Source organism: Ambystoma mexicanum, chromosome 2p, assembly GCF_040938575.1.
Source record: "Ambystoma mexicanum isolate Mex_15411 chromosome 2p, UKY_AmexF1_1, whole genome shotgun sequence".
NCBI lineage: Eukaryota > Metazoa > Chordata > Amphibia > Caudata > Ambystomatidae > Ambystoma > Ambystoma mexicanum.
Genome location: NC_090923.1, coordinates 1434901689 through 1434914662, shown reverse-complemented (window position 1 = coordinate 1434914662; position 12974 = coordinate 1434901689). Strand labels below are relative to the sequence as shown.

General features: G+C 44.8%; 1 protein-coding gene across 4 annotated transcripts in view; it reads left to right on the top strand.

Moving 5' to 3' along the window:
- The window catches only part of LOC138567588 (autophagy-related protein 9A-like), a 446942-nt gene that overhangs the window by 19734 nt on the left and 414234 nt on the right, over positions 1 to 12974 (top strand). The window contains exons 2-3 of one of the 4 annotated variants that reach the window (XM_069645966.1): positions 8874 to 9025; positions 9853 to 9908. The exons of 1 other annotated variant lie outside the window; for it this stretch is intronic. The gene's annotated coding sequence lies outside the window, so the exon portion shown is untranslated. Of the gene's footprint in view, positions 1 to 8870; positions 9026 to 9852; positions 9909 to 12974 lie in introns of all 4 variants that reach the window. 2 more of the 4 variants (XM_069645963.1, XM_069645965.1) reach the window with 2 other exon arrangements.

Below are 12974 nucleotides of genomic sequence, written 5' to 3'. Positions count from 1 at the left end.
ACAATATTTCCCACCAATAAATCTGCCCTCTAGTTGAAAGAAGCAGATTAGACAGTCCCCTCCCCCCACCCCCAAGTGTGTCTCGATTGACCTGGTGAAATGCTTGCACCAGGTCAATGAATGCAAAAAAGACCCTTGGGCTCCCTTCCATAATTTTCCCTTTCAAGGTGCTCCGGAACAGTAAGCCACAAGGACGAGTAATAAAATATACTACATTGTCACTGTTACAGGTTGCCATTTCTTCTAACGACCAACTTTTGGTAAGGCATTGTTGACCTCTGATGTTTGTTTGATATGTTTGCACATCACACAGTTTCCGCACGGGAAATGTCCTTTGATGGGGGGCATTCCCCATAATGTGGTTTGCCATGCAGCATTGACTGTAACGCTTTCGAGTGAAATGGCCATTTGTTAAACGAAGCAAACGAGTTCCATGATGGAATGTGGTGTAAAGTTTTTTTATTTAGTCAAACGTAGTTTAAACCGTTATGAGTAGTTTGACTGTCAATCATAGACCTGATTCTGATGGTTCGACTCTCTTGAGTCTTGATGTCGTCGTACAGTATAAAGAGCTGATGTACTGTGATTGAGCAATTTATAGAATAAAACAGCAGTCCCCATTGAATTGGAACTGGGCAAAGAAAACTAATGGGGTGTTTGCCTAGGAAAGAGTATCAATTACAGGTGCTTTTTATGCAGTAGCATTAGGACATGTCTTAATGGCATGTTTAAAATACTTCATATCTGTATAAGATACAGGTAGGGGGTCTGAGGTGCCTTTAGTGCTGTTTTTCAAGAGGTTGTATTGAGGCTTGTTGGTTTACCTCTTTTTAGGTTTTAACCTCTGGTTGTATGTGTGATACATAACCCTTTGAGCACAAAGTTTTGAAGAAATTGATATTCATTGAACATCCCCTGATGAATGTTCGACCAGCGTGGTAGCCAAGAATAGAAACCTCTTGGGATTCAAATATCGAGACCCTTTAGGAGTGTTCAAGTTTACCTTATTATCATTGTGTCTTCTGTATTGTGTAAATGTTGATACATATTTTACTTTGTATAAATGTTATTGTATCGAGGGATGACTCGCTTTGTGACTGTATGGGTGTTAATGAATTGATTTAATATTAATACGTTGAATGTTGAATTGTTAGAAAAATGTATATGATTGTGGTATTACTATTAGTTCTTTTTTTTTTCAGAACAACCAATTGTGAGAGAGCCTCTGCCTGTTCACCCTTTATGAGATAGTTACTTTCTAAATTGGTATATCCATCTCTTTTTTTTTATGTATATGTTCTGTCACAGTTCCAGTTATTTCCACCAGGGATTCAAAAAGGTTCTTTAAAATTTGACACCCATGTGGACTTGCATATATTATTCTGGAGCGCGTTGTTTGTTGAGCTTTCTGTTCTTACGAGTGACCAGAATTCACGTGATTTGTGGCCGCTCACCACCCGCAACATCTCCTCCGACTCTTGTTGATATAATTTTAATCGATGTCCCTTGGCCCAGGACTTGTATTTTTTATTTTCAGTGTCACGTCTTCCCTGCTAATTTGACTATTTTGACATGCCGCCATTCTTTTCACTTTTCGCAATTTGCGTCTCTTTTCCACCAAGATTTTATCATTTGTGTGGATTTTAGGTTTTGATGGGTGTCCCGGTTTGTTACCTTTTGTCAGGTACGCGGTCAGCAAAGCTCGATAATCAACTGTTTGCCTTGTCAATTCTGTTTCCCCGGGATCTAGTGTTGGCTGATACTTCTTAAACAGCATTTTGATGTTCTTTGCTGTAAGTTTTAGTCGATTGCCCTTGTTGTTTCTTTCAATTTGTGTCAACATCTTAAGCTGTGATCACTAGATTTAGTTTTTATTACAGCGAAAGTGGTTATTAATGGAAGATCTCTTGACACAAAAATATGATCCATTGTCGCGTATGCGTCTTCTCTTTCCATGTTGGCATACGGTCTGCTTGATTAAACAGCGAATGGAAGTTGTGGAATTCTCTCGCTGTCATTAGACCTGTCCATGAAGTTCTTTCCTCTGCTGGAGATATATTCCTTGTGCTTTTTCAGGCTCTTCCATCTTTCCAACATGTTGCATTCAGATCACCACAAATTAATATATATTTTGCTTGATTTTCTATATATGCTTCATAGATTTCTTTCTCTATCATTGATAGGTAGCTGCTATTACTCAATGCTTGAGGGTTCCAATATGTATTTATGATTATCAAGATTTCTTGCCCTGCTTCTTCTGCCAGTGCGCTCTGATTTTCCCAACGTAAAAGTGTTGACAACAAATACATTTGATGTAAGTATTCTTAGTAGATGTAATCCACTTCCAGAGCGTATAGCGGTTGGTCTTACTTTTTTGCCTTTTTGGGCTGGTGAAATGACAAGCTCATACCCATCTTGATATGACTTGTCAAACAGCCATGTCTCTTGGAGTATGTCAAAAGATCCCAAATCGACATCACTTGGGGCCATCAGATGGTGGAAACCTCTTGTGTTGCAAGAGCATAAGTTCAGTAGTGTTGGCTTAAGTTTTGAATCTTCTGTAAACTCTACTCGCTGTGTTTGATGTTGGAGGTACTTTTCTCCATTTCTTGGATGAGTGGCCAAAGCTTTTGGAATCCATGCCCATGCTTGCTGTTCGTGGTCTGCTTGTTCTTTGTCCTGTCTGTTTGTTATTGCCATAGATGACTCTTGTTTAACCTCATTAGTGCCAAGGACGAGCTATCTCGTCCTTGGGATTACCTCCCTGTTGCCAAGGACGAGATAGCTCGTCCTTTCAGGCACTCTGTTTTGTGCGATCCCTGCAGAGCAGGGATCGCAGAAAACTGTAATCCAACCCCCGGGCTATGTGAGGGGGAGGTTCCTCTTCATGGCCGGGGGTTGGATTTCCTTCAATTTCACGTCGGCGTGCGTGACACACGCCGACATGAAATTGAAAGGAAATTCACAGCGGCAGCCATTTTCGGCTGCCGCTGTGAAAACGGAAGGCGAGTGTTCACCTTACTCTGCCTCGATCCCCGGCTATATTTCAAGCCGGAGATCAAGGCAGGTATCGTTGGAAAGAGGAGATTCTCCCCTTTCCAACGATACCTTGTGTGACAGCATTGCTGCCCGCGGATCGGGCGCAGAGCTCAATCCGCGGGCAGCAATGCGCACTAGACCACCATGGATCTGTTTTGGGGGAGGGGGCTGCTTACAGGGGGAGAGGGGCCGCTTACTAGGTAAGCGGCCCCTCTCCCCCAAGCCCCCAAAGCATGGCCCCACGGCTGTGGAGACCCCTAGGGGCAGAGATCATCTGCCCCCAGGGGTGAAAAGAAAAAAACATTTCGAAGGGAGGTGGGAGGGGTTTGGGATTGTACAACACCGTCTTTGGAAAGCGGGAGATTCTCCCCTTTCCAAAGACACCATTTTGGAAGCATTGCTGGTCACGGATCGGCACAGAGCGCTCGATCCGTGACCAGCAATGGCCACTAGATACCAGGGATTAGTTTGTGATGTGGGGGGGAGGGGGGCTGCTTACAGTAAGCAGCCCCCCCAGCCCCCAAAGCATGGGGGCACATATCTAATAAACCCTGGGGGCAGATGGCTGATCATCTGCCCCCAGGGAAGGGGGCAAAAAAAAATTACAAATTTGGAAGGGAGGTCGGAAGAGGTTTGGGGCCCTGGGGCCCTCTAGACCACCATGGATTTTTTTAAGAAAATGGTGTCGTCGGAAAGGGGAGAATCTCCCCTTTCCAAAGACAACATTTTTGAAGCATTGCTGGTCACGGATTGGCGCAGAGCGCTCAATCCGTGACCAGCAATGGCCACTGGACCACCAGGGATATGTTTGTGATGTGGGGGGGGGGGCTGCTTACAGTAAGCAGCCCCCTCCAGCCTCCAAAGCATGGGGGCACATATCTAATAAACCCTGGGGGCAGTTGGCTGATCATCTGCCCCCAGGGAAGGGGGTAAAAATAAAATAAGGGACTTTTGGGTGGGAGTGGGGGGGCACTAGCCACCAGGGATTTATTTTACAGAAAAGGGGGTGGGCCTCTCCCCCTCACCCCAAGGGGAAATGGGGGCACCCCTTATAGCCCTCCCTGGGGGCAGATATCTGGTCTTAGGAAGGGGCATCTGACCCCAGGGAGGGCTGAATGAGATACCCCCCTCTTCTCTGACCCCAGGGAGGGCTGAATGAGATGACCTCCCCTGCATTTGGTGTGGGGGGTAGAAGGTCACCCCCCCCATTACATTAGAAAATTACCTGGCGGTTTAGGGTGCCCCTCAGCCCGCCCTAAAGTGTAGTGTACCATTTTCCATTTTTTCTTTGTTTACCAAACTTGCCTTGGCGCAGAGGGCCCATTGGTGTTCCAATTTGGCGCCAGGGTGCCTAAACCTTACTGCCCCACCCACTGTGGGGCCTGTCCCACCATTTTTGGGGGCCCTCTTCCCCTCACACCAAATGGGTGGCAGGGGCACCTCATGCAGGCCTCCTACAAACGGCTGTGTGAGGTACACCGCCCATCCATTTGGGGTGGGGAGGAGAGAGCCCCCAAAAATGTTGCAACAGGCCCCCCAGTGGGTGGGGAAGTAAGGTTGGGGCACCCCAGTGCCAGTTTGGCACACCAATGTGCCCCTCTGCGCCAAGGCAGGTATAGTAAACAGAGCACAATTCAAAATGGCAGGCTGCCCTTTAGCGGGAGCAGAGGGGCCCCCTACACCGCTGTGGAATTTTCTAATGTGAAGGGGGGTGCACCTCACCACCCCCATCCCAATTGGAGGGGCGGCCCATCTCATGTAGCCCTCCCCAGGGGCACATAGGGGGGGGGGGCTGTCCTGCACTCCTCTCTGGGCTCAGGCGTCCGTTCCTAGGAGCAGATATCTGGTCCCAGGGAGGGCTGCATGTCATGTCATGCAGCCCTCCCTGGGGCTGTCGAAACAGACTTGGGGTTACCTGTGTTTTAGGCTTTCCCCTTGGCCCCCAGGTAGATGCACCCACACATGTGAGGTACCGTTTTCATCGGGACACCTGTGGAAACGCAGGAATGTATAACATTTGTTGTGTTTGTGTGGTTTTCATAACGTTTTGACCCATTTGCTGGTGCCCTTTGTCACACAACCCTTTCATTTCCCAAATGTGACCTACATTTAGTCGCTGCTTTAGGCACCATACACTTTTGTAACCTGCACAAGTCACCTACCCTTGAAAAGGTCTGCCTGTGCTCTTTAAAAAAATGTATGCTTGCTGTTCCTCACCACATTGGTTTTCCCGATTTACACATGCTAAGTGCTGTGTACCATGGCTCAGTGTTTGGCTTGTGGTGTTGCTTGTTTTGTAAAACACTACAAAAAATGTGTGCTTTCCTAACTGCAAGAGTCGGGGGAATGTAGCGGAGCATTGCTTTTCTCAAAATTCATAGAAGCCATTGCAGTACCAAGCCAACCATGTCCAACACAAACTTTTTTTTCGGTCATTTTCCTCCTTTTCCACCAATCTATGGCATTTACCCCTACCTAGTTGTTGCCTGACCTACGCAAATCACCCCTTCCTAAACTTGGAATTTTGTCTACTTTTCAGAAATATATGCCTTTCTGTCCTCCAATTCGACTTTCCTACCCTTTTCTTCCATTCCGTCCATGCATGTCCAATTGGCAAAAAATGGCCAAAATCGCCTACCTCTCACAAAACAGTTGATAACCACATCAAAATATTTTTCTTTTCGTTTCCACTCACCCTGTTCTTGAAAGGCAGGAAATTGGGGAATTCAGCACCTCAAACCATTTGTTCCTAGCTCTTACAGGAAAAAAACCACAGGCTTCTTTGTACATCAATGTATTGCCCTTTTTGCTTATTTTCTCTTACCCCCCACCCCCTACAGCAACCTAGGATTCCTGGGTGGCGTTACGACTGCCTACATGTGGGGAAAAAAAGGAGCCAAATTTGACCGAGATATCTCATGTAACAAAAAAGTTACGAGGCTTTGAATGGCCACATACCGAAATCAACAAAAAAAGCCTTGGCACTGGGGGGAAATACCCATGGCAGTTAAAGGGTTAATGGTCACTTTCATTTTTGGGAGCGGACCACGTGGAAATCTGCCTGTCTAGAGTGGATCTTCAAATGCTTTATTTGTTTGCTTAGCTCTTAGGGATTCTTCTTTCTTTGTTTTTTTGTGTTTGATGCCCATCTGATTTTCCGTTGAGTCTGTTACTTCCGGTTGTCCCTTTTTTATACTGATTTCTCTTGTGTAATTTTCCCTTGTTCTTTTGTTTTTTCGTGGGTCTTCTTTCTTTCTCAAAGGGTTAGTTTTAGTTTTCTCGTGGGTCTTCTTTCTTTCTCAAAGGGTTAGTTTTAGTGTTGTTAAACACCGGCCTTGCCTCTGTTCTTTTAACACGTCTTTGGTGGTTGAGGGCAGACTCTGTTGCTTACTTCTGTGAGGTCATACCTCAAAATTCTGAGATTTTCTACTGCGTCCCTTAGCAATGCTTTCACCAACGGTGAGGCAATAGGCAGGTAGAATATAGCTTTTTGACCTTCATGGCCTGGTTCAACTATTTTTAAGTCTTCTGATCGTAAAAGTCGGAGATTGGGAATACAGTAAAGTAGGCTCAGAACTGTTTTCCTATTTAGGATAGTCTATTCCCCTTTATCCAATATTTGTTCCAATTTAAACGTTCGGTTACTTATTTGTTTTTCTTTCGAGTGGTAGTTCGTTTTTTCATTTCTCTGTCCCCTATCGGGGTGAGTTCTTTGATGGTTATATAGATTTTGATTGTCCTCCCTCTTTGCTTTTCCCAGGTTTTATAACTTGAGACCCTGTGGAGCTTTAGCTCCATCACTTGTTCTTTTCCTTGGACTGTGCCTGTTTGTTTCGTCTCTATTTCTATTTGTTCTGATAGGAGAAGAATTTGGTTTCTCAATTCTTGTTGGTGTATTGATTTCGCTTTGCATTCCTCAGTTTTTAGGTGGAGCTACTTCTTTGCGTTTATCTTCCGTTAATTTTCCTAACATTGGTTCTTCTAGTTCAATCATTTGTTTTTTGTTTCCGCTCCACCTTGGAGGGTTTTGCTGAGTGTTTATAGGTCTTTTTTTCTGATGAGAGGTTTCAATTTGGACGACTTCTGGCCCATCCAGTGGGTGTTGACTTAGGTTCATCAAGTCCCCGTTAGCCATCCAAATATTCTAGTCTTATTGGTAATTTTTGTAACTGGTTTTTGTCATCAGACTTCTTCCTCAAAGAGTTTATTTCCAGTTCTAATCCTTTTATTATGATGCCCTCTTTGCTTTTTACGTGGGGCTGGTTTTGGGACTGACTTCTTTTCTGGTGTTTCCTCAGCCTTCAACTCCCGCTCAGGAGCGTATAGTCGAAGTGATTTTTGATGCCCGTTGTCGATTTCGTCTCTGTGTTTGTTCCTTGAATGGCCAAAGATGGCGAAATAATATTAATGTTTTCGTTGAAAAGATTTCCTGGGTTGTAGGTTTGTTTACTTGGAACCGGAATTAAGTTAGGATCTTTGTGTGACGCCCAGTTATTTGATCTAATGGTCTGTTTGGCTTTCTTGTTTTCGCTGTTAGTTTTTTGTGTTACTGTGACAGGGAGCGTGTTTCGATTTTCTCCATTTGTTTTTTTGTTCTGCGTTTTGGGAGGTGGTGTATGAAGAGCTGTGTGAATTTCTGCCAATTTCCATCATCTGTTACAAGTTTTTAAAGATTTTTCATTTTGTTATTCTGGCCTGGAAAGTCAGTATCTGTAGTTGTTTGCGTTCCTACCGAAAATGACTTTCTATTGCCTACTTGGATTACATTATCGGTTGTTCCCTCTTCAATCGTTTCAGCAGTGTTTGGGGGCAACTCTATCTTTTTCCTTTAGCCTTAGGTCAACTGTAGTGATGTATCCTTCAAGATATATTAGTTTGGTGTGCATCATAGCAGAGATCGTGGTGTGATCTTTCAGCGTGTCGTTAAGCGCCTTGTAAAGCTTGCTGAAAGGAGCTAGGGCTATGGTAACTGCTGACATGATTGAAAAGAGGTCGGGGTTTCTTTGACGGGGTGTCTTTGCTTGTTGTCTAAGGTAATTCGCTTAGTCTTCTGTTTCTAATGGGGGAGTTAACTGTCTGCGATATTGACTCTCCCTGAGGGTTTTGACTGTTAGCTCCCTCTTTACTTTTGTTTAAACAGGTATCGTTGCGCTTTGGACATAAATGATTTCCCATTATCGCCATGTCTTCTCGCTCACAACTCAAGTTCGACTTGGCATTTGAGTTGGTCTTTCCAGTTCTTAAGTTTAATGATTGTGTTCCTCGGGTTGGCGGGCTTGTACTTTTGTTTTAGTTTCTGGGCTCTTTTCCAATCTTGGTTTTGTTGTTTTTGGTGTACCAAGTATCTTTGGACTCTGGGCAGGATCCTTTGCTATGGGATGAACATGCTTTACAGGGCGTTCTTGTAATATGATGGGGGCCGGACTCTCCTGTGAGGTTGGTTTGGATGAAACCCCAAACGTCACTAGAGGTCGGCAAAATGCCACCTTGTTGGAGTTTCAGGGATTATCAGCTGTAGGTTCCCCAGTATACTTTTCTTCCCATTGGGTATTTGAATTATTATAAAAAATGTTTTCCTACCCCGAGAGCCGGGTCTTCTTGCACAGCTTCCAGCGTTTCTGCATCCGAGAGTTAATTTGTCTTGTCGGAATTTATTTTGGACTGTTTACTAAAGAGATAATTGGCTTAAGCTTTTGTTTTGTGTAGTTGTGTCCTCTGAGCTTGCGGAGTTTTCTTTGTGTTTATCATTTTTTTGAAAGAGGTTGTCTCGTTGCAGACACAGACGTCTCGGAGCCTTTACACTTTACAAGACTGCTGTCGCTTTCATTTAGCAGGGGCCTTGTATCGTCCGCATTCTCATACATTACGGATGTTGCCGGAGCCACGCTTCCGTCTTCCACCAACAGCGTTCGAGTAAGTCCATCCCGGCCACAGGCTCCAGTCTCCACCTCTCCTCCGACAAGCCGATCGGATCAGCCACTCCGAGGTATGTTCTCAGGTTCAAGCTGTCTGGGGGCTTTTCCTTGGAAAGCGGGTTTGTCTCTTGGGCTCTAGCTTGTTAGGTCTTCACTCAGTGAGGCGTTAGTTGCGTTGTTTATAATGCTGCTGCCTTTGTTGAGGATGGTCTTTGCAGAGACTGAAGGCGCCTGCTGAGTCCTCGGCAAAGGCGAACCCAGATTGTTGTAATAAGAGATGCGTGGATCCTCTGCCTACCGGGACTCCCGCGTCCGTTCTCGTCCCTATGGGGATCACTTGCTGAAACTGCAAAGGGGCGCCGGATTATGTTGGGTATGGTTTGTTCAGGTGCTCTGGATCACTGTTTCTCTTATTGACAAAGGTGCGAACTCTGCATACAGCGGCCCTCTTCCTCATTGGTAAACTTGTGGGCAGTGTCCGTAGCGTCCATAGACTGCCAAGGACTGCTACTCTGACTCTACTCCACTGCCCCTCAGCGGCTTGAAGGGGGTTTTGAGCAGTTCCTCCCCTCGCCAGCAATAGAAACTGGAAATAGGCTTCTGACTAGCAGCAGTTCACTAAGCATTTTTGTTCTTTCTGATTCTAATGTGGGAGACTTCTGTAGTATTCTGTAAAAATGTTTCATCGGCTAGTTACAAGTGTGTTCCTCTTTGCTCTTGTTCACATGGCCTGTATTGAGGGCCTGAGGGTGGCTGGTCTCAAGGACCACTACCTTTTCCAGAAGGTAAGATATATTTTCTGCACCTTGTCAACGGGCTGATGCCCAATTGCGATCCCCGAACTGGTCCATGTGAATGAGGTGTGGTATGAAGTTTATTTTTTTTGTTTGTTTTCTAGATTGCAGGCAAGAATCTTGACATGTACTTCAACATCTACATTCGCCATATCTATGGGTATGTACTGATCACAACGTTCTGTCAAACAATTTTATTAAAATGTATGTATGTATGGACATTCTCAGTGAGTGCATGTTCAAACAATTAAATGAACTGTCCATAAACCATACCTCACCCCCCTCTTCTGAGCAATTCATGAATAGCCACTATATTGCGTAAATTATAAATTTGGCATAATGCACAGTTTCGCCACATGTCCCACACCCTCATCTGCATAGTGAACATATCTAGAACTATCAAGGAGGAGATAAAAAGAGCCATTCGTTTAGTTTCAAGTTGTTTGGATGGGGGCATGCCCACTCGGTATAGCCCTTTGGGAACATTTCCTTACTTGTCCAGGGAAACAGACTATCTCAGCTCTCCATATCCGCATCTGGAGCTCACTCCATATGGTAAGGACCATATTTTCTTTGCCACGTATTCTAGCACCTGTCTCCATTTCTTCTCAAATGGCCCAGGGCTGTTAATGTTTGCTGTAAGTTTTTCCACTGAAAGAATAAACCAGAGCTCCTGGCACTACACTGCGATTTGTGGCAGAGAAGTCTTCCCAGCAGCCCCACAGCCCCCAATACTAGTCTCACCGCCACAAGAAGTGTGGAAGCCATCAATCCCCCTCTCTTGCTCAGTGCCATGGAGCTCCCTGTAGGTATAGATCTAGCAGTGCCACTCCAGTATCTCAGGGTATATCTAGTCCTGTTATTCCAGATATTGGCCCCACTACCTCTGTCTCCAGCTTACCTTTTTACTACTTCTTTCCTGTTCTCTTCTTGTACATGGTAAGAAGAGAAAGTAGCAATTTTTGGTATGTCTGGCTTTCAGGCTATTTGTGGCCATACTGCAAAAAGCTGTCAATAAATGCAATACATTTCCCATTTTTGTTTTGGATCATATTGAGGAAGAAGAACGGCATTGCAGAGGATGAAAGTCTGCAGTTGTCCTCCGTTTACAACTGTTGTTTCATTGGTGCCAGCAATAGTTCTGTTATTTTGCAAAATTTGCTTAAGTTGTGCCTCCTTTTTTTTCCATACTTGATGCAATAGAGCAGGAATTTGGTTCCATCTTCAGCAAGTCCCATGTTGCTGGGTTGTTTGTTTTTCATTTGGTTTCCAGGTCTGCCTTTGTCTGCATGTCTGTCTGCAGCCAATGGTATCTCACGCTGCAAACTGTAAATGCGTGTTTGCAGAATAGTCGGTGGGAGTATTTTCTGTTGAAATATACCCCTCTTAAAAATATCTTTCGAGCAAGCCCCGTTGCTTCACTGCCAACCAAGCGTATTGACTAACAGTGCAGTCAAATAGCGTTAACCAACATTCTACAATGGGCCTATAATGTGGAAATTGGATTTGATGACAAAATATACCAGCTGTGCCTGTTTTCAGAAGGGCTTCCTCTGTCCATCTTCTTGGCTCAAAGCAATGTATTCCTCTTTAAGTATATTCTAGCCCCCCCCCCCTTCCTACCGAAGATGTACTGTTGATTGGTTTGGCATTTTTCGGTCCGATCACTATGGCTTTTGTTTATTTTTAGGGAACTGTGACAAAGTATTCTGTCTTGTTTTGGAGATATGAATTGGGGTGACAACAAGAGCCAGGTACCTTCCCCAAGGCTTAGGATGAGGGGATCTCACTGGGCACCCTAACTTAGCCTCTATCACATGGCAGGTGGCACTCGCATGGACCACCTTACTTAGGATGATGCTAATTGAATGATTAGAGGGATAGTGATCATGCAGAACTGACAGCACCTGCGTGCTTGCCCAGTTACAGAAATCCCATTTAAATTTACAGAGGGGAGAAAGGAATTTGAATAAGGATTGGGAACTCACAAGTGGCCTCAAAAATATGCCAACTCCTATATTCAGTTTAAGTTGTAGTAAACGGCATGCTAAGGGCTAGAGATCTGTAACCTTACTTTCTAATGAACTGCCTATCTAATGGTGATGCCTAAAGGCAGACTCCTTATATGTCTAAAAACTCCTTGTAGATCTAAACTCTTAGGGAACAACCAAGGGGTCTCTGCGCGAAGAAACTCTAATGTGATTTGAGCTCTAGGTTTTTAGTGCCTTCTAGACAATCCATCCCCTTCTTCAACCGTTCCTCGCCCTATGCCTCTATCTCTTTACTCCTACTGTCCTCCCCTCTCTTCCACCCATCGTCTTTCCTCTCCCATTCTCCCTGATACTTTATCCCATATACCTCCAGTGTTCCTCTCCCTTTCGACTACATGGCTCTACCCTCAGATCTTTCTCTCACATCCTCTCCCCATTTCTGCTACTCTGCTCCGCATTACTACTTTCCCACACTACTACTTCCCCCACAGTTTTCCTTTCACTGTCACCTTTTCACTCTCTTCCTACTCTGCCCTACCACTCCACTCATACACACGCTCATTCAACCTCAAGTACCTCTTCATCTCACCAAGCAATACCTCACTTTACACACAGCCTGAATAATGCTCCTTCATGCTCCTCTTTACAGCCCTTCCTCTGTCTGTTTTTCTTTTTTCTGCCTCTTCCTCCTCGCACCTCACCCAAACAATCCACAACTTTGTGCTTCCTGATTCTTCCTTCATCCTCCCCCTTTTCTCTCCATTGGTTATTCTCCCCTGCTAGTTCCCGGTCAAAACGCTTTCTGTTGCTCCCACTGAGAGGTAGTACAATTGACAAAATACATTAAAGTTGGTGTCTAAGCCCTGTCCCTTTCTCATATGAGGGTCCACTTGGGTTTGGATCTCCCAGGCTTGTTAACCCATTGTTCTGGCTGGAGAGGCGTTCAGTGACTCTGGAAAGGCAAGCGTACATACCTGCTGGCACCTGCTTTGGTCTGCTGTGCTGCATTGCATATCAGCTTCACCTTATTGTGTTGCCAGTTTGAGTTTGTTTTTGCATGCAACTCTTGAGAGTTTCATTAAGGCTGGTCCTTTGTCGCTCTACCGCTGGACATGCCAAAACATGTAGTTTCGTACAAAAAAAGAAGAGAAAGAAACAGGTTAGCGTTGTTTGAGACTGGTATGAGGTGATTGACAGTGGTATTCTGCACAAACCTACTGGCCCTTTAAGAAGGA